The sequence below is a fragment of the Thamnophis elegans genome, chromosome 1 (assembly GCF_009769535.1).
Source record: "Thamnophis elegans isolate rThaEle1 chromosome 1, rThaEle1.pri, whole genome shotgun sequence".
Lineage (NCBI taxonomy): Eukaryota > Metazoa > Chordata > Lepidosauria > Squamata > Colubridae > Thamnophis > Thamnophis elegans.
In genome coordinates this window covers 169,759,363-169,778,684 of record NC_045541.1, presented here as the reverse complement: position 1 = coordinate 169,778,684, position 19,322 = coordinate 169,759,363, and the positions used below count along the sequence as shown (strand labels likewise).

Here is a 19,322-nt window from a genome sequence, read left to right as displayed (position 1 = left end):
AAGCGAGGAGCGGGGCGAGCCAGCAACTGGCAGGGGGGCTGGAGGCCGGGAAGGAGTGGAGGAAGGGAAGGGAACGCGGCGCCTTGCTCTGGGAGTCTGGACCCGGGGGGCGGGGGGTGAGGTAGCCGTGGCGCCCAGGGCATTCCAGTCTGCGCCCAGCACGCAAAGCCTTTGTTTTGGCGCTTCAGCCGACCCCTGGCTCACCCTCTTCAAGGCGCGTGTGTGAGTGTTTGTGTGTTTTGTGTGCGTGTGTGAGTGGGAGTGAGTGGTGTGTTTTGTGTGCGTGTTTGTATGTGAGAGTGGGTGTTTGTGAATGAGTGTGTGTGTGTGTGTGTGTGTGTGTGTGTGTGAGAGAGTACAGTATGCCGATCCACGGGGCGCACCCCGCGTCGGGATCGATTTTTGCTGGAGCTCCATCAAATCTTCCTTTCCACCGCACCTCCCTTCTTTTCCCTCGTTCCGCCTGGGGGTGGGTGGGTAAGGTCTCCCCGAGGCGCTCGGCGTTCCTTGCCTTGCGAAGGTGCCGCTGGAGAAGCGTCTGAAGGCGCAAAGTGTCCGTCGCTGCCCGGCTGAGGGAAAGGAGTTTGGTCCGCGGACTGGTCAGCAGATATGCCTCCCCTACCCACCCACAATCCCGCTGCTTAAAAACGTTCGTGGTTGAGGAAGGACTTGCCCTGCTGCGTATTTGGAATCCGTTCCGTTCTGTCTTGGGATGTCAGGAGTTGAAAAATCAACCCACCTAGAAGGAGCCAGGAGAGGGAAAACGGGGGTATATGATTGGGCATAAACAGATGCACCACATCCTCTATGTCTACACGGGTGTAGGCACACGCGCGCCTAACAATGCGTGGAGGCGTCCCTACAACCCACGGCCAGGCGAGCAGATCGTGTTTGAAGGGAAGATTCTGTGTGTGTTTTTCATCCACGCGCCTGTCCATCCATTCCAGATCTTTTCCCCTCTCTGGACGAGTTCCGCAATAGGTTCCGGTGGCTGGATCCGCCAACGGTTCAATGCCTTGTGGGAACCAGGCCATTGTCTTAGCCGCGGGGTTGTGCGAACTAGGAATCCACTTCGAGCCGGTTTCTTTGTTTGGACACCGCGCGCTCGCTCGGCCAAGGCAGCTGCTCGGTAAACCCTGCTTTTGAAGATTGAACGCGGGGTGTAGGAACCGTGTGTGCGTGCGACGTGTGTGTGTGTGTGTGACAGAGTGTGTGTGTGTGTGTGTGTGTGTGTGTGTGTGTGAGAGAGAGAGAGAGAGAGAGAGAGAGAGAGAGAGAGAGAGAGTTGCAGGGTGCGGGCACTTGTAGTCACCAAATAGGTTGCTCTAGATCAGGGGTCTCAGGGGGCGCCTTAAACACTCAGAGCTACAATGGTCCTAACTGGAAGCCCCCCACCCCACCCCTTCAATTCTGAACCAGAAGTCCGGTTCCCCCTCTATAGAGTCTCCTCCCGGCATTTTTTCCTCTAGCTGTCCTAACCAAAAGCCCTATCAATTGTAGAACTGACCCGCCATAGGGAGTCGCAGCAGAGGGATGAAAGAGCCACATGCGGCTCCAGAGCACTTTCGCTCTCGCCAAGTCAGCGGCAGGATCTCGGCTACTACTTTTTCAACTTATTTCATGTGCTGCTAGGTTTGCTTGTGTTTGTTTATTCAGGGTGAGTGTGTGTGTGTATATGTGTGTGTGTGTGTGTGCACCCCGAACACCTCTTTGGACACCGCCTTTGCCAAAGGGGAATCACAGAGGGCCCCTGTGTACCGATTCCCACGCCCAGTTATTTGTGGCGGCAAAGGAAAGGAAGGGCAGAGTTAATTTCTAGTATTATTATTTTTTAATTCTCTGGGTGAAAAGAGAAGATGGGCATCCTTTCGCCTATAGTCGGGATATTCGGTGTGTGGTGCTTTAAATTATTAGTGTGGCCTCCACGCATTTTTAAGAGAGAGAAAAGGATTGTTGGGGGAAATAGGCTGACTCTGTAAATTGCTTTAGAGGGGGCTGTAAAAGCACCATGAAAAGCGGTATAGAAGCCCAAGTGCTATTGCTATTAGTAGCTTTATTTTAAAAATCCACATTCCACTATTATTAGGTGTTAAAGGTGTGTGAGAGAGAGAAGGGATGAAAGGGAATACCTGGAAGAGGGGGGGGGAGGATCCTTAGTGCTCTCTGAGCTTGGTTGTTTTCTTGCAGGCGTTTCATTACTCAAACTAAATGACGCACCATCATGCTAGTCCACATGATGTTACCTAATTTGGGTAATGAAACGCCTGCAAGAAAACAGACAAGCTCAGAGCGGCCCAAGGACCCTCTCAGCGTGTCAACCCTGAGCTACAAATACGCTCATCCTCAGCGCCCTCTGTTCTCTGTGAGAGATGAGTCTCCTCCAAGAAATATTCACTGCTCAGGGTATCTCGCCTTTCTCTGCCTGGCCCAAACGTCAATCTTGCCTGAGGAAGTAGGTGGTCTACTTTAGGCAAGATCTAGGAAAGAAAAGACAATTTGTCCATGAGAAAATGTTGGTGCTCCGCAGAAAAATTACTTGCATTTTTTAAAAAAATATTGCACTAAATACTATTTATCTTTTAAGAAAATTCATATTAGTGGTCCGCTGGGTTTAAAATGGTGAATTTAGTGGTCCCTGAGGCCCGTCTGCTTTAAAGTATCCTGAATCGCAAACCCAATTTACTTTTGCTAACAATGACCTATGTCGTCTCTAGAAGGACAGGATAATGGCTGGATAGGCCTATTTGTTTGTTTCGCCTCTAAGGTATACTGCCCCTGAACATGGGAGCTCCATTGCCTTATCATACCTGATCCTGGTGGGCAGACTGTTCTCCTCTCCTCCCGGGGGGGGGGCTTTCTAAAGCCGTAGGGTCACTTTGGCTGTGGGTAGAGGAGGAGCGGGGGTCGGAGGAGCGGGGGTCGCCTTGATTTCTGTCTTGTCGGAGAGCAAATAGTTAGCCTTCTTTTTTGTCCTTCTTGAATCTGTTGCCAGATCGATTCCGAGGATGAGACGGAATTCTTGTGGAATGGGAGCGGGAAATCGGGAAATCCCCCCCCCCCCGTTTGTCATTTGGAAGCCTAGAGTTCAAAGGTGGGGGCTCTGGGGATCCAGCCCCTTCCTCTTTCTTGAGACAACCTCCCCTTCCTCCTCCAATGCAGGGATTCCCTCCCCCCTTTTTTCTTTAGCTGCTGCTTTTTTGGGGGGAGGTATTTTGGGCAGTGGGAGGATGGCTTATCTCTTTCTTTCCTACAATCCTTCTTTCCTTCCTTCCTTCCTTCCTCTTTCTCTTCTCCTTCCACTCTTTCTTTTTATCTATATACCCATTCTCTTCACCCTTCCGTAGCTTCCCCCCACCGTAGCTTTCTATTAGTTTTCCATAAACAGCCCTCGTTTCTTTTTTTCTGTTCTTTTTTCTTCCTTCCTCCCCCCCTCCTTCCTTTGTTGCTCCCCTGCAAAGCAAAAAACGGGACAAACCTGACGAATTTTGCTACCCACAAACACACCAGGCCTAACCACACGCAGCCCTGCAGGTCCAACAGCCTCTGACCTCTTCTTCCCCTCCCTCCCTCCCCTCCCCTACCCACCCCACCCCTACCCACCATCATTCTCTCTTTCCTCTCCCTCCAGCTTCATCCTCCATGCTCCTTCATGGGGGTTTCTGCAAGTTGTGGACTAATGAGAGTTGATGTAGCCACCATCTTGACTTATTTAACCACAATATGCAGACACTCCAGATGTTATCAATGGCGGCGCAGATCAATCCTCTTTCTCTCTCTATATATATATATAGATATAATAGCCAAAAAGGTAAACTTGGCTAAAAGGAAACAACAGCTACATTTTGGCTACTTCTGTTGAGGAGGAAACCAATTTCATCCAGGAGCTGATAGAACATAATTTAATTGCTTATCTTACTTATCAATGGGAGAAAAACATATTTTAATAGCCTTATTAGGAACCTTTTATCTCCTCTTAGATAGTTCTCCCTCTTTGCCCCAGTTTCTCCTGCCCTGGACTTCAACATCCCCAGCTATCACTGTCACATTTTCTTGTGGCGCTGAGTTAGTGAGTTCCGTGTTTTATTCTTTACTTCTGTCCTTATTCTCTTCCTCCCCTTCTCCCTTCCTTCCTTCCTTCCTTCCTTCTTTTGTACACCTCAAGGTAGCACATATAATCTTGATCTTGGGTTGACCCCCAAGTTCTTCTACTGTAAGGAAAAACACATTTTTCTCCCCACTGTTCATACATGCCCACGTTTAAACACAAGCACTTCTAAAGATACACCTGAGACTGTAACTGCGATGCAGCATTATCACACTATTATTATACACACCCAACACACTATAAGAAAGACTTTCCTCCCACATTGCTTGTGTGGCTAATCAGGCGCCAACACGATGTCTTCATTCTTATAACTTCTGAACCGTTGCTGGATTTGGGGGCAGGTGAAAGCAGCTTTTCCATTTGGGCAAACCCGACCTCTTGGGTTAACATATGGTTCCATGTACTGTGCGAATCTGGAAAATGAGTAATTCCCCGGGTTAAGCTGATGTCTTCTATGGTGCTAACAAACTATGAACAATTGTCAAGAATTTCTGCAGGAAAACTACCAGGCTCACACTGACAGGGGCTTGATCCAAAATGCCAGCCAGGAATTCTTTCTCCAGAAAAGAAACGTCCTCTAGGTCTAGGATAAATGAAGAAGTTGGGAGGTCTTTACGTGTGACCCATTTCTTAGGCCATTTCCCACAACCTGGTGTCCAGAAGGGTTGGACTACAACTGCTATTTCCCAGCCTGCAAAGACTTGGCACCTTCTTATCTGGTTTGTGAACAGAATTTTCCTTCTCCCTCCTTTCCCTTCACTCAACCCCCCACCCCACCCCAATCGATAACATGGCCGATTAACTCCATCCCCACCTTCTCCCTCCCGCCTTTTCTGCCTTTGTCTTCTCCTATCAGGGCTCCACCATCTCTGTCCTTCTCTGGTGGCCATGGTGTTTCGTCTTACCAAGGTGTAAGCCTAGCTTTCCCTTTGCTCCCTTAGAACCGAGGAAATGCAGACAAAGAGGCGTGCAAACTCTTCTTTTTTTTAAAAAAAAAATCCGGCTCTACCTTGTCCCCTCATCCTTGCTTTCATTTCCGCCCCCCCCCCCATGTTTTATTTATTTTATTTATATTACTTTCCACTTCCACTGAACAGTTTGAGATCTGGGTTTTAAACAATCAAAATCCACATACTTGTTATAATATTCATCTCAATAATATTAATAATATAACTATAGATCAATACAATTGCAATAGTCCATAACATCTTCACCATCAAATTCTCTCCATCTTAACATTTACATACATACATACATACATACATACATACATACATACATACATACATACACACACACACATACACATACACATACACATACACACACACACACACACACACACACACACACACACACACACACACACACGCTTTAAGCCCAAAACCCAGCCTGAAGATAGCGAGTGAGACCTGGCCTAAACATTGCCAAAATAATCTCAATCTTACATGGGAAAAGACACAAATATAACAAGACCAGCATACACACACACACACACACACACACACACACACACACACACACACATCCTCCTTTCTAACTTCTGTTTTTATTGTCTAACCATTGGTAAAATACATCCCACATCAAGAAATATTCATTTTTTTTCTTTTTCTTTAATAGTCTTCCCTTTCATTTTGGTTTACTTTCTTCCTGCAGTTCGGTTTGTACGTTTTCTGAGAACGGTAAGGGTTTTCCTTTAGTGTTGAGGTGTTGCTTGATGGCAGACGGTGGAGGAAAAAATAAGAAGGGGGTAAAAGATGAGGACTTGAAATCATATTTATCTATTGCAGAGTTGTGACCCAGCCATTGTCACCCGAAGAGAGGCATGTTAAAGTGTTGTAAAATAGAAACCATTAAGACATCAAAAGCAGTGCGATTCCAAGAAAAGTCAATCCTGAAATAGGACTTTATTTAATTCCTTCCAGGCAGGGAGAGCTACCTATAGGATTTTGGGTAAGAAATGTAAAAAAAGCCAAAGCTGGATGACTGAACAATCAAAACCATGGGTGATATAGCCAAATACATACAGTGATAACAGTAACAGTTTTGGCTGCAGCAAATGATACGGTAGATGTAAAAGAAAACACCACTGAGATATATGTGTGATATTCTAAATCTAAAAGAAATGCGAGTGGGAGACAGACACACAGAGAATTCAGATTTTAAAAAAAATCAGCTAGATTGTTCCAACCATTCATAATCTGATTTTATGGGGGATTTTTTTTTTTTGCATGCTTAAATTTGAAGGATTGGACGCATTCCGATGCTGTTCCTATCCTGCCCACTGTTAAGAAAATGAGCGGAATAGTCCCAGCTTTAAAATAAGTCAAGAACCCTCATTGGTTTAAAGCGGTCTTCCTTAAATATGGCTGCCCTGAATTCAGCGGGATCTACTTTGAAGCTCGAGCCTGTAACCTTTTCAGTCGTTTCCCCTCCTTTCATCCTCAAAAAAATATCATTTGGAGCGGATCAATTGCCTTTCAATAGGGCTCTTGTCATGCTCAGGTGGTAAAAGAGAACTAAATAAAGCCAATAGTGACATCCGTTACTTATTCCCAGGTCTTGCGTACAATTTAGAAAGACAGATCAGTCAGGGTAATGAATATAAATGGAAAGCTGATATTACGCTGTGCCTAACACGAAGCCCAGCACTAGCACATAATCTGTTAAGGGCCCTTCAAGATAAGCAATAATTCACTGGATAAAAAAAATAATGACTGGGGAAAGAAGGCACAAGGATTCTCAGCACACTTAAACGTTCTGTACAGAGCTGAAGATTTCCATTATGGAATGAGTTGCTGTATAAGTCCCCCCCCCCGCCACATCTGGACACCCGCAGCTTTTCTTGCAATGGGAGCGCCTCTGATTTTCCAAGACTTCCCATCGTCCACTGTGAAATGGGTGTCTTGAAAATGGGAGGCTCTGAGTTTGGAATTTGGTCTCTCAGCTCCCCGAGCCAATCTGAGTCCCCCTCCCACAATTCAGTGCCAATTGGTGGCACTGAATTCCCCCTCCCTATTATCCAAGATCGACCCTCCATTGCTGAGGGAACTACTATTATCCTCCCTTTGCCCACGCTTGGTATTTTTTTTGTTTTGTTTTTATGCTATTTATTACTGTGACTTTTCAAATTTTCATCACTTTTATATTGGCTATTTTATCTGTGGTTGTTTGCTGCCAAAAATCCCCATTGGCACAGTTAGGCTGTTCTATAAATTTGATAGATAGATGATAGATAGATAGATAGATAGATAGATAGATAGATAGATAGATAGATGGATGGATGGATGGATGGATGGATGGATGGATGGATGGATGGATGGATGGATGGATGGATGGATGGATGGATGGATGATTGATAGATAGACAGACAGACAGACAGACACAGACAATAGATAGATAGATAGATAGATAGATAGATAGATAGATAGATAGATAGATAGATAGATAGATAGATGATACATAAATGATAGACAGACAGACAATACATAGATGATAATAGATTGGTATGTATGTATGTATGTAGGTAGGTAGGTAGGTAGGTAGGTAGGTAGATGATAGACATACAGATAAGATAGTAATAGAGAAAGAGATGAGAGAGAGAAATGAAACACACACATACATGCGGGCGCATGTGTGTGTGTGTGTGTGTGTGTGTGTGTGTGTGTGTGTGTGTGTAAAGTGTTATGTCAAAGCACCCGGTGTGCCCAAATATGGGAGGGAGCATACTGCTTCCCTTTTGCCTTTCAGCTTCACCCTAGGAGCCTTCCAGGCAGAAAACCATTTTTGTGTTTCATTTGTGCTGATAAATAAATAAATCTATACTAGTCTCCCTTTATTTATTTATCAGCACAAATGCTCTGTGTGTGTGATATGAAAGACTGATATATACAAATGACAGAGAGAGATCTATAAATATGAGAGAGGGGGGAGGGAGGGAGAGAGGGAGGGAGGGAGGGAGGGAGGGAGAGAGAGAGAGAGAGAGAGAGAGAGAGAGAGAGAGAGAGAGAGAGAGAGAGAGAGAGATGTACATGACACCCTTTTTCTCATTGATCCCACAACAACCTGGAACAGGGGGAACAGGCTGAGCATGAGAGACTGATTCATATTCCCCTAATGAACTTTTGTGGCTAACAGAGGATCTCCCTGTTCTTGAGTCATATACCGCACCTTCTCAGGCTCTGTCTTTAACGCCGGGGGAAAGCATGATGCTGGGGATAAACTTCCTGTTCAAGCCCAGAACTGTTGACCTTGGTGCAACAGGCCAATGGAAAGTTTGTGAAGGCGCTTAAAGTGCGTACGTCAAGAAATGTTGTAATATCAATCTCTTGTTGAGTCCTATTGTTCTTCTGCAACAATAGAAAGGTGGCTGGGTCTGGAGCTAAAGGTGCCGTCCCAGGTTTCTCTATTGTTGTTGCATTAACTTCTTACAGCTAGCAAAGGAGACCCATAGACTCCTGTGAATCTACAGCCGGTTTTTTTCCCCTTCCTTCTGCAATCTGTTGCCTGCCAATGTAAATTGGCTATTATGTAGTGACATATACAGAGAAGCTGGGGCGATATCGTTCTCTAAGGCAATGCTTCTTAATCTTAGCAGGTCGAAGAGGGATGGACTTCAACTCCCAGAATTCCCCAGCCAGTAAACTGGCTGGGGAATTCTGGAAGTTGAAGTCCACCCCTCTTCCAATCTGCTAAGGCTGAGAAACATTGGTTTTTTTAGTATAGTATAGCCTTTATTGTCATTGTACGCAGTGGTGGGATTCAGTGTTTTTTTTTTTGCTACCGATTCTGTGGGCGTGGCAGGGGAAGGATGCTGTAAAATCCCCATTTTATTAATAATAATAAATGAAAATCTCCATTCCCTCCCCATTTCAGGGGAAGGTTACTGCAAAATCCCCATTTCCTCCCGATGAGCTGGGAGTCGGGAGGCAGAGAACAGATGGGGGCGTGGCCAGTCAGAGGTGCTATTTACCGGTTTTCTGAACTACTCAACATTTATCCTACCGGTTCTCCAGAACTGGTCAGAACCTGCTCCACACCACCTCTGATTGTACGTCACGTATACAACGAAATTGTTCCGAGGTGTATAGAGAGAGAGTGCATGATGATGTGCAAAGCCACTGCGTTTCCTGCTGGTCGACTGGAATACTTTACTTATTAAATGTAGAATAAGAATGACAACCCATGGACTCCCTTCCTAGGAGCCACCCAGCTGGGGGTGATGTTTGATAGGAAAAAATGCCAAGACCATCATAGGGACAACAGGACAACTCTTCCAATGCATAGCTAATTTATTGTGTTGTCCTTTTCTGCCATCACATTGAACAATGCTCTTACATCCATGCACATAAAGAGGTGCAGTGGGCCAAATAAACTGTTTCTTATTCAGGTGGGTTGGAATTTACCCTAACCCTGTCTTACTGCCCCATTTATCTCTATTTACTTCCTTTGTTATGATCATACCTATTCTTTTTTTTTAAAGAATAGAATTCTTCATTGGCCAAGTACGATTGGACACACAGGGAATTTGTCTTCAGTGCCTATGCTCTCGGTGTGCATAAAGAAAAATAAAATAGAATACATTCATCAAGAATCATAAGATACAACTTTTTTATCTTGTACATGTTTGACAAATAAATAAATAAATTTCAGGTGATGAATCTACAAAGAGATTCACAAGGCTCACTCCCACTTCTATGGGTGTCTACTCCCTGATATCTGGGCTCTCGCCACTGGTGAATTCTAAACCCAGTTCAACAAAATCTGATGGCTGTGTTTGATCGAATATGTAGTTCTTATCCTGAGTTGAGATGATGGTTTGGTTCATGTAACTAGGAGGATATCAGTAACAGTTAAATGTAACTAACCAACCATGTTGTACCTGGGTATATAGAGCCTGTTGTATAAAGCACAGTGATTGTTTCTATCAGGATTAGAAAGGCCGGTTGTGTTTTAAATAAGATTAGTTGAAAGACCAGCACAGTGTTTTCTCAACCATGGCAACTTTTAAGACATCTGGACTTCAACTCCCATAATTCCACAGCCACCCATGCTACCTGGGGAATTCTGGGAGTTGAAGTCTACATGTTGCAAAGTTGCCAAGATTGAAAAAAAGATAGGTTTAGTGGATGCATTTACATCATGTCGGTAATTTGGATCATTGTGCAATCCACAAAATGGATTAATTCACTAACCGAATGATATCACATAGGGGTTTTTCTGGTATCGTTTTCTCTGATTTAAGGAAGGAGGAAAAACCATCCATTTTGAATCCACTGGATTCTCACCAGCACTTCTGTCCAAACAGAGTGAAACCAATTGGGGTTAGCTTCCTCCTGACAGGGGTAGTGACCACACTTCAAGGTGTGGTAAAAAAAAAAATCAAGATGGCGGTGACAACCGTGTGATCACTGCGGGGATTGTACCATTGTAGTCTCTGTCTTGACTTTTTTATTTTGTTTTGTTTGAGTACCCCATCAGGGGAAGTCTACAGCAGAATTTCAAAGCATACCTTTGACAACAAGGCATCCAAGAATGCATAGCAGTCCTTTTTAGATCAGTGTCTTTCAAACTTTAAGATGTATGGACTTCAACTCCCAGAATTCCCTGGTGAACTTGCTGACTGGGGAATTCTGGGAACAGAAGTCCATACTTATTAAAGTTGCCATGTTTTGAAAAATAGTGGTCTCCATACTTGCCATTCATTCACACAATGCATTTCCTAGACATGGGAGGGGTAATGACACCCAAATAGCACACCTGATCATTTGCCCTCTTTTTACATGACTCCGGTCTCATAAAAACCAAAGAACTCAAGATATAGTCATCCAAAGACCATGCAGTAAAAACATTCAGCCTTAGGCTTCAGAAAACACTTAAAGAAATCTACTCAAAAATAACTCCCAAGATTTACTGAGATATATCCATAACAAATATGAACAGAAATGGTAATTCAAAATGTGTCCCTTTTGGTGGATGGATGGATGGATGAATGGACTTTAAGTTTTTTTGTGTGTGGAACTACATTTATATTTGATACATTTATTATTTTTACATTTATTCTTAGAGTTATCTTTATTATGTATTTACTATCACCCATAACAGGTGGAAATAAATCCGTAATTTATAGTAGGTCATATGTTCTTGATTTCTTGTGAATCTTGGGAGAGAAAGTATAAAAATATATTTACACTATATATTTACACTGCATATATTTATATATTCTATATATTTACACTGCAAATACAACATAATTTATTTTGATAACTAACACAAAGAAGCAAGTATGTGTCTGTATATGTGCTTGTGTATTTAAAGGGAATGAAACATATGTGAATCTCACAATAATATTTCTAGAATATTAGAATAATTCCAATATCTCTTGGAATATTTTTAGAAGGATTGTCTTTTGTGAAGTGTGGTGGATTAGACCATGTTTTAAGTTTACTTATTTTATTAAGAGTAGAGATTTGGTAGAATTTTTGTGTGTGTTTTTTTTTTAAAGGATAAAGGGCTAGATCAGAATTGTGTGTGAAAAATATGAAAAAAGGAACAGATGTCCACGCAGAAAGTGATCGATAGGAAGACAAGAAGAACAGATTGGAGAAAAAGAGGAGGAGGAAAGAAAAATCTTTCAGGGCGCGCGCGCACACACACACACACGCACGCACACACTGACACCGACCAGCCAGGCTTTCCTGAAGTAATTTATGTAGAAGCAATCCACATCGATTCTAGTGGAATTTATTTAACTGCTGTGGTGGAGAGGTGGTGGGAGAGAGAGCAAGCAAGCGTTATGCCTTGCTGTTAACCACGTTCGGCTAATCGGGAGTTCGTAGGCCGCAGTGTCAGTGAGCCAATCTGACGCCAGGCAATATATAAAAAGCGGTTCTTTAGAAATGAGGTGGGGCTTGGCGTGGTGAGGGTGGCCATTGATTCAGCTGGAAGTCTCCATGTGGGTGGTGGGGGGGATGGAGGGAAGAGAAGGAGGGCAGAAAAGAAAGAGAAAGGAAAGGAATCAGGGAGGAAAGAGGAGAGGAGAGGAAGAAGATAAGGAGAGTGGGAGGAAGAAAAGAAGGAAAGAGCAGGAAATGAGGGAGGGAGGGAAGAAGAAAAAAGAAAAGAAAAGAGGATTGGTTGCAGAAAAGGAAATAAGAGATAATAGAAAAGATGGGGGAAAGTTACCAAAGGGTTAAGAGAATGGATATATAGATTTAAAAAAAAGAAAGAGAGGAAAAGAGAGGAAGGAGAAGGAAAGGAAGGAAAGGGAACGGATGGGAAGGGAAGGGAAAGGAAAGGAAAAGGGAAAGGGAAAAAGAAGGGGAAAGGGAAAAAGAAAGGGAAAGGGAAAAGAAAGGGAAAAAGAAAGGGAAAAAGAAAGGGAAAGGGAAAAAGAAAGGGAAAAAGGAAAGGGAAAAAAGAAAGGGAAAGGGAAAAAGAAAGGGAAAAAGAAAGGGAAAGGGAAGGGCTCCCCGCCATTCCTTCTCTCCCTGTTTTCCTCTCTTCCCTCCTTTAGAAACGCGCGTGGCTCTCCTGAGAGTCCACGAGGCACCACCAGCCGCGCGCCGAGCTGAACCCGGACCGGCGGAGACTTGGGCGGCGGGGCGCGCTCGGCCGGCGGCGCTTCTTCGGACGGGGCCCGCCTTTTCCTTCCAGGTGTCTCAAGCGGATGATTTACGGGGGGCGAAGGACGCGTCTTCCTCCTCTTCTTCCCTCGGCCTCCGTGTCGAGAGCGGTGCCGGCGGTGTTTAATTAGGGCGGGCGAGTGGCATCTTTTAGTTCCAGTCGATGCCCTATTGAAAAGCCGTTAATAGCATGCAAATTGTCCCCCAGCCTTTACAAGGTTCTGGTAAATAAAGATTTAAACACTCGCCACAATTGGCTCTTTAAGTACCCCCGTTGTTCACTCTAATTGACCGTCCTGTTTTATTTCCGATGCTGCTAAATAAATAATAATTTAAAAGGTGGAGAGGAAAGAGCGGGTGGGGGGGGAGGGGGACCCACAGCAACCAGGAGGAAAGTGGAGCCGCTCAGGATCCAAAGCGACCTTGAAGGACTCCAGGAGACGGAAGGGTTTTGAACACTCCCGCCCCACACGCAGAGGCACCCCGAGTTTCTGCGTGGACTCAAGAAATCAGCCCGACCGCTTTATTCTTGAGTAGTCGTGATCCTAAGCATTGGGAGAATTAAATGTACGGTTCACCCTCTCCGAGGCATTTTTAAAAATGTGGTGGTGGGGGGGGGGTTGCGTAGGTTTAAAGGATTATTTAAAGGATTATTGGTGCTGGAGAAGACTCCTGCGAGTCCCTTGGACTGCAAGGCGATCCAACCAGTCAGTCCTAGAGGAGATCAACCCTGACTGCTCTTTAGAAGGCCAGATCCTGAAGAGGAAACTCGGATATTTTGGCCACCTAATGAGAAGGAAGGACTCATTGGAGCCTAATGCTGGGAACGGTTGAGGGCAGAAGAAGGAGAGAGAGAATGAGATGGCTGGATGGAGTCACCGAAGCAGTCGGCGTGAGCTTAAATGGACTCCAGAGGATGGTAGAGGACAGGAAGGCTGTCCATGGGGTCAAGTTGGATCAGACAGACTTCACAACTAACAACAACAGGATTACGTCCACCCTGCTTTTTTTAAAAAAAAATCAGGCCTGGGAGCAAGCAAATCGGAATCCTGTATTATTTCTGTATTTGTCTTTTGGATATAAATACAGTTTCGCCTTGCAGTTTCTAGTTCCTTGTTGCCAAGAATCACGATCTGAAGCGAACGACCGCAGTCGGGAGTTTTAAAAAATACAAACCAAATTTGATTTCATCCGCATCAATTAAAATCAAGGCGAGGAAAAAAAGCAAGTTTGCCATCCAAGCTTTATTCGTGGTGAAAACATTGCAACTCCGTGATACCATAATTTGGGGAAAGTTTAGGAGGGGAGTCTCTCTTCCTCCCTCCCTCCCTCCCCCGAATTTTGCACTTTTGAAGGATGGGGATTCTTAGCTCCTGGCGACTCGGTTAGATTTACTAGGAAGCCAAAACTGGTTGGTATCATTTGCAAGCCAATTCGGACTCCAGGCCTACATTTTCACCCTCTCTTTTCGCCTCCTCAAACTGACAGCTCCTCCTTTGATATCCGAGGCTGCGTTTCTCCCAGCCGGTTATTTGGGCGCAAACAAAGGAAGCGGACTGAATTTCCAAGAGGAAAATCCGAGCCACCGAACACAGCTCCTCTCCTACAGCAAAAGGTTTGGATGAAGAAGCCAACGAAAAAGTGCCTACTTTTCTTAAAAACCTTATTCCCCCCTGCACTCGCCCCTCTCTTACACTCACATACTCCCACACTCACACAAACAGTTTCTAAATTTGTCTGGGTCTTACCTACCTCGCGGTGCTATATAAGTATCTAAATTTTAATTGGGAGCGGAATGGTTGGAAAATGGAACGACTGGAACGAAACGAAAGCAAACCGGGCCATCACTGATTAACAAAGCAATGTTTAAGTATTTTAAACAGCGCATTAAGCTCCGATTCCCTAGATTTGTGTGCCGATCTTTCTCGGCTCCGAAGGGAATTTCTCCGGATAGCGTTTTAAGAAACCTGATATGTTTTGAAGTTATATTCAACAAACAAAGAATAAATACGAAATAAAACTGAAGCAAAATATAGTGCCTGCCTGCCTGCCTGCCAGCCTTCGTCTGCAGTTTCTCCGTCCAGCTTCCCTTCCTTGCGGTCTCTAAAGGAACTAAAGCGGACACTTCAAGAAGGGGAAATATCGGAGGCCTATGAACCTGGTTCTCTTCCCCAGATGGAAGAGAAGTTGTCCGCATCTGAGATTTCTTAGTCACCCTAGTCCTGCAAATTGCAACTCCCTTCGGACGAGCAAATGCGAAGCCAGAGTCTTAGGGATACTTAATAGAGAATTCTTGTTTTGGAAACCGATTTGAAAAGGGTTCTGACTGGTGCCAGCCTCCGTCTCTGCAGAAATAGATGTTTCTGAAAAGGATGAAGCAACCCCCTCCTATTATTCCCCCTCTTTTCTTCTTCGTAGTATACCCATTGGGGAAGTCAAATCGAATTTATTTTATAGTCTAATTAAAATTTTATTTTGTTTTATTTATCTCCCTTCTCCTCCTCCTCCTCCTCCTCCTCCTCCTCCTCCTCCTCCTCCTCCTCCTCCTCCTCCTCTCTCTTTCACTTCCAACCAGCCTGCCTACCTACCTACCTTCCTTCCTTCCTTCCTTCCTTCCACCAGTTTTCCCAGCCTCCCCTCAGTCTGCAGCTATTTCTTTTCTCCCTCCTTTCTCTTCCCCACAACTACCTATTAGGCATCCAGAAGATATCGCCGACGTGGGGGCCCCACCATTTGGATGAGCCCAAAGATCTCAAAATGCAGAGCCCTCCGTCCTCCGTCCAACCTCAAAATAATTTCAAAGATACCCCCCCCTCCCACACACACGCACACCTCAGTCTGGTCCCAAATAAATGCATTTATGACCTAAGGCGGAGGAAAAGAGGTCACTAGGCGAGAAGGGTGTCCTTTTCTTCCCGCAAGAAAACCAAGTTTGTAAACTCTGACTTTTAAAACACTTTCATTTTTTTAAAAAAAATGCCCTCCCACCCACTGCCACCACCAAAACCACATATCCACGCCCGTTCAGTCAACACAGTCGCCGAGCCACAAACCCAGCCACCCGTGGATGGTTTATCCACCCCATTTGTCCACCCAGAAAAAAATAGGTTAATTGAATAAAGCCACGGTTAAATTAAGCATGACGCGCGAACTCCGACTTCTCCGGGTATTTCTATACCAGGCACGCTTTCCCGGGAATAGGCCTCTCTTGAATGCGACGGGAGTGAATTTTAAGCAGAGCGACCCGGGGTCGGACAGCTCCTCTAGGGGTGGTTCCTTCTTCACCCCCACCCCCCAAGAAAAAAAAGGGGGCTTTCTTGGGACGGAAGTGTCCGAGATTCCTGAAAATCTCGGCAGCGGCAAGAGGCACAGACCCGGCGTTCACAAATAATCCTCTAAGGATTGTTTATTATTTATTCATTATTTATTTAGTTTGTCAAGCATGTACGAGATAACAGGTATAAGTTATAAACATGGATATGAACACAGAAAATGGGTACGATAAATGGGGACAGTAGGACAGGGGGGGTAGGCACGCTGGTGCACTTATGCACGCCCCCTTTATGGACCTCTTAGGAAAGGGGTGAGGTCCACGCTAGATAGTTTAAGGCAGTGGTTCCCAACGTTCCCAATTTGATTTTTAATGGGGACAATTGGAACCTTGTTTAAACCAAGTTAATGGCCTTTTAGGCTTCCTCCCCATGAGTAGAGTTTGCCGACTGGCGACCCCCCCCCCGGGGGGGGGAGAGCCTTCTCTGTTGCTGCTCCGGCCCTCTGGAACGAGCTCCCCGTGGAGATCCGGACCCTTACTACCCTCCCGGCCTTCCGTAAAGCTACTAAGTCCTGGCTGTTCCGGTAGGCTGGGGGGCTGTTAAAGCACCCAGCCCTGTCTTAATTGTGACTGTTGTGGATTTGAAAATTGTTGTATTCTCTTATTTATTCCCTCCCCTGTTTATTGTGAGCCGCCAGGAGTCCTTCGGGAGTGGGCTGCATACAAAACCAATAAACCTAAACCTAAACCTAGAGTTTATTTTTTGAGTAAAGTAAGAATTATATGTTTGGGGGGGGGAGAGATCAGGATTTTAGAGATGCTTAGGTGGGGCATGGCCAAAAAAAGCTTGGGAACCACTGGTTTAAGATTAAAGTAATGGGGGTTTGAAGATGTAACAACAGAGTCGGATAGTGCATTCCAGGCATTGACCACTGAAATGTATTTTCTGCAATCGAGTTTGGAGCGGTTTACCTTGAGGTGGTACCTATTGTTTGCCCGAGTATTATTGCGGTTGAAGCTGAAGTAGCCGCTGACAGGTAGGACAGCAGACAATTTTGTGTACTACACTCAGGTCAGACCGTAGTTGTACGTTATATAGTTCCAGATCTGTGGAGCCGGGCGATCTTACAGGCTAAAAATCAGCAGGGTTACATCTACACAGTCTGTTAATTGTGTGAGATCAGAAGGCATATTCATTTTCAGGCACCTCCGTCTTTTTTACGTAGTAGCATGAGATACCGCTCCTTGATTTACCTGGAGTCGCCAATCTCTATTTGCGTTGTTGTTTTGGTAGTGGTTTTAATTGTTACAACGGCCCAGCGTCTCTGGTTTGCATTTGGGGTGGGGTGGAAGATATATCCCGGTGTTTCTCAACCTTGGCAACTTGAAGATGTCCGGACTTCAACCCCCAGAATTCCCCAGCCAGCTGGCTGGGGAATTCTGGGAGTTGAAGTCCGGACATCTTCAAGTTGCCAAGGTTGAGAAACACTGATATATCCCATGAATTGAACGAATAAATACTAACTTTCCCTATAGTGATTGTGGGAAAGTCGTCTTACTTTACTACAAGCTACACAGGTTTGACTGCTTAGGAATGAAATCCGCTGACTTTCATAGGACTTGATGTGGTCAGGGAAATGCGCACGGAATTGCAGAGCCAAGCGAGAAAGCAATGCCGATGAATATAATATTGAGTTGAAAATGTATTTGAATGGTAGTAATAACATTGAGTTCATTGCCTTGAAAATGCAGGATGTAAAACACTACCAGTTGATGTGACAGGCTACGGTTGCTACTTACCATACTACGAACGGCTACTACTACCACTAATAGAAACTATATATTTTCCTAGCAGCTCAGTCCTATACGCGCTTAAGCAGCGGTAAATCAGGCGGCGTTGAATTGGGTTAGCGCCCGGCTAAGGTTTCCTTCGATTGGCGTTTATCGCTTATTTACTTGGGACTAAATGCCAATTAAATCGCAGATAGGATCCAGGGAGCCGTGGCTGGAGGATGGGGCTCTGAACGTTAAAATTCAAAGGAAGCAAGATAGATCTGTGGAGCATTTGAAATTCACCGGGAATACGGTAATACATCTTTTGAAAACATCATAATGATGTTAAAAACCAGAAAGCGTCCGGTAACACTTTTGAAGACCAGCAAATTTCATTATAAGGCAAGACAACCGGTATAAACCTGACAGCTTATAATGAAGTGTTTCCTCTTGACAGATGCTACTAGACGTTTTCTGATTTTTGGAACAAAAATATCCCACACAGGCCTGCAATAATGTTTAGGGATCGAGAGACGAGGATTTGCGGGTTTTGTTTTTTTAAAAACGAAAATGAAAAGGGAGTTCTTAAAAAAATAACTTCGTGAAGACAAAGTAATATCCTAATCTATTGCAGGATACAGGGATAAAATAAACATATGTGCAGGCCTTTTCAGTACTTGATAGCAGAGAATCACAGATAAAATTAAGGGTAGTTTTATTATTTTTAAGCTCCCAATTTCAGCTGGCCGGCACCGGCGCCAAAGTATTTGTGAATTAGTAAAGATCGTGTGTGCGTATGTTAAAACTCTTCTTTTTTTTTCCCCACCCGACCAAAACATAGAAGGAGTCATTCTTCCAGGCCCTCTTCGGCAGCGGCTGTAGCTGGTTCGCCAGGGATTTACTCCCCAGTAGTAGTAGGAAAATCAGCTCCGCTGTTCTTTTTCCACGCCTCCCTCCCTGGAAAGAAACCCGGCCTGGGCCACCGGCTCCGCAGGCGAGTTGCATTACAGGATCCTAGATCTGTTGGAGGGATTCTGGCATCATTCTCAGAGTGAACGTGTATTCCAGAAGGCCCAAGTTGTGAGGGGAAAAAAATAAAAATAAAAGATAAGGGGGTGGAGAGGAAAGGAAAAGGTAAAAAAGGAGCATAAAAAGAGAAAGAGAGGGAGGAGAGAGACAGACAGACAGACAGAGACAGAGACAGAGAGTGAGAGTGAGAGACAGAGACATAAATAAGGCAGGCAGACAGGCAGACAGGGAAAGAAAGAAAGAAAAAAGAAAGAAAGAAGGAAAGAAGAGAGAAAGACAGAGATAAAAAGCCAGACAGGGAGGGGAAAAAGAAGAAAGGAAGAGAAAGAAAGAGAGAGAGAGATAAAAAGGCAGGCAGACAGGAAGGCAGGCAGGGAAAGAAAGAAAGAGAGAAAGAAGGAAGGAAGGAAGGAAAAGAAAGAAGAGAGAGACATAAAAAGGCAGGGAGGGAAAGAAAGAGAAAGAAAGGAAGAAAGGAAGGAAGGAAGGAAAGAAAAGAGAGAATAGAGAGAGACATAAA

General features: G+C 44.7%; 1 protein-coding gene across 1 annotated transcript in view; it reads left to right on the top strand.

The window, feature by feature from the left end:
• Positions 1 to 19,322, top strand: part of ONECUT3 (one cut homeobox 3) — an 88,041-nt gene that overhangs the window by 1,166 nt on the left and 67,553 nt on the right. The window lies entirely within an intron of this gene.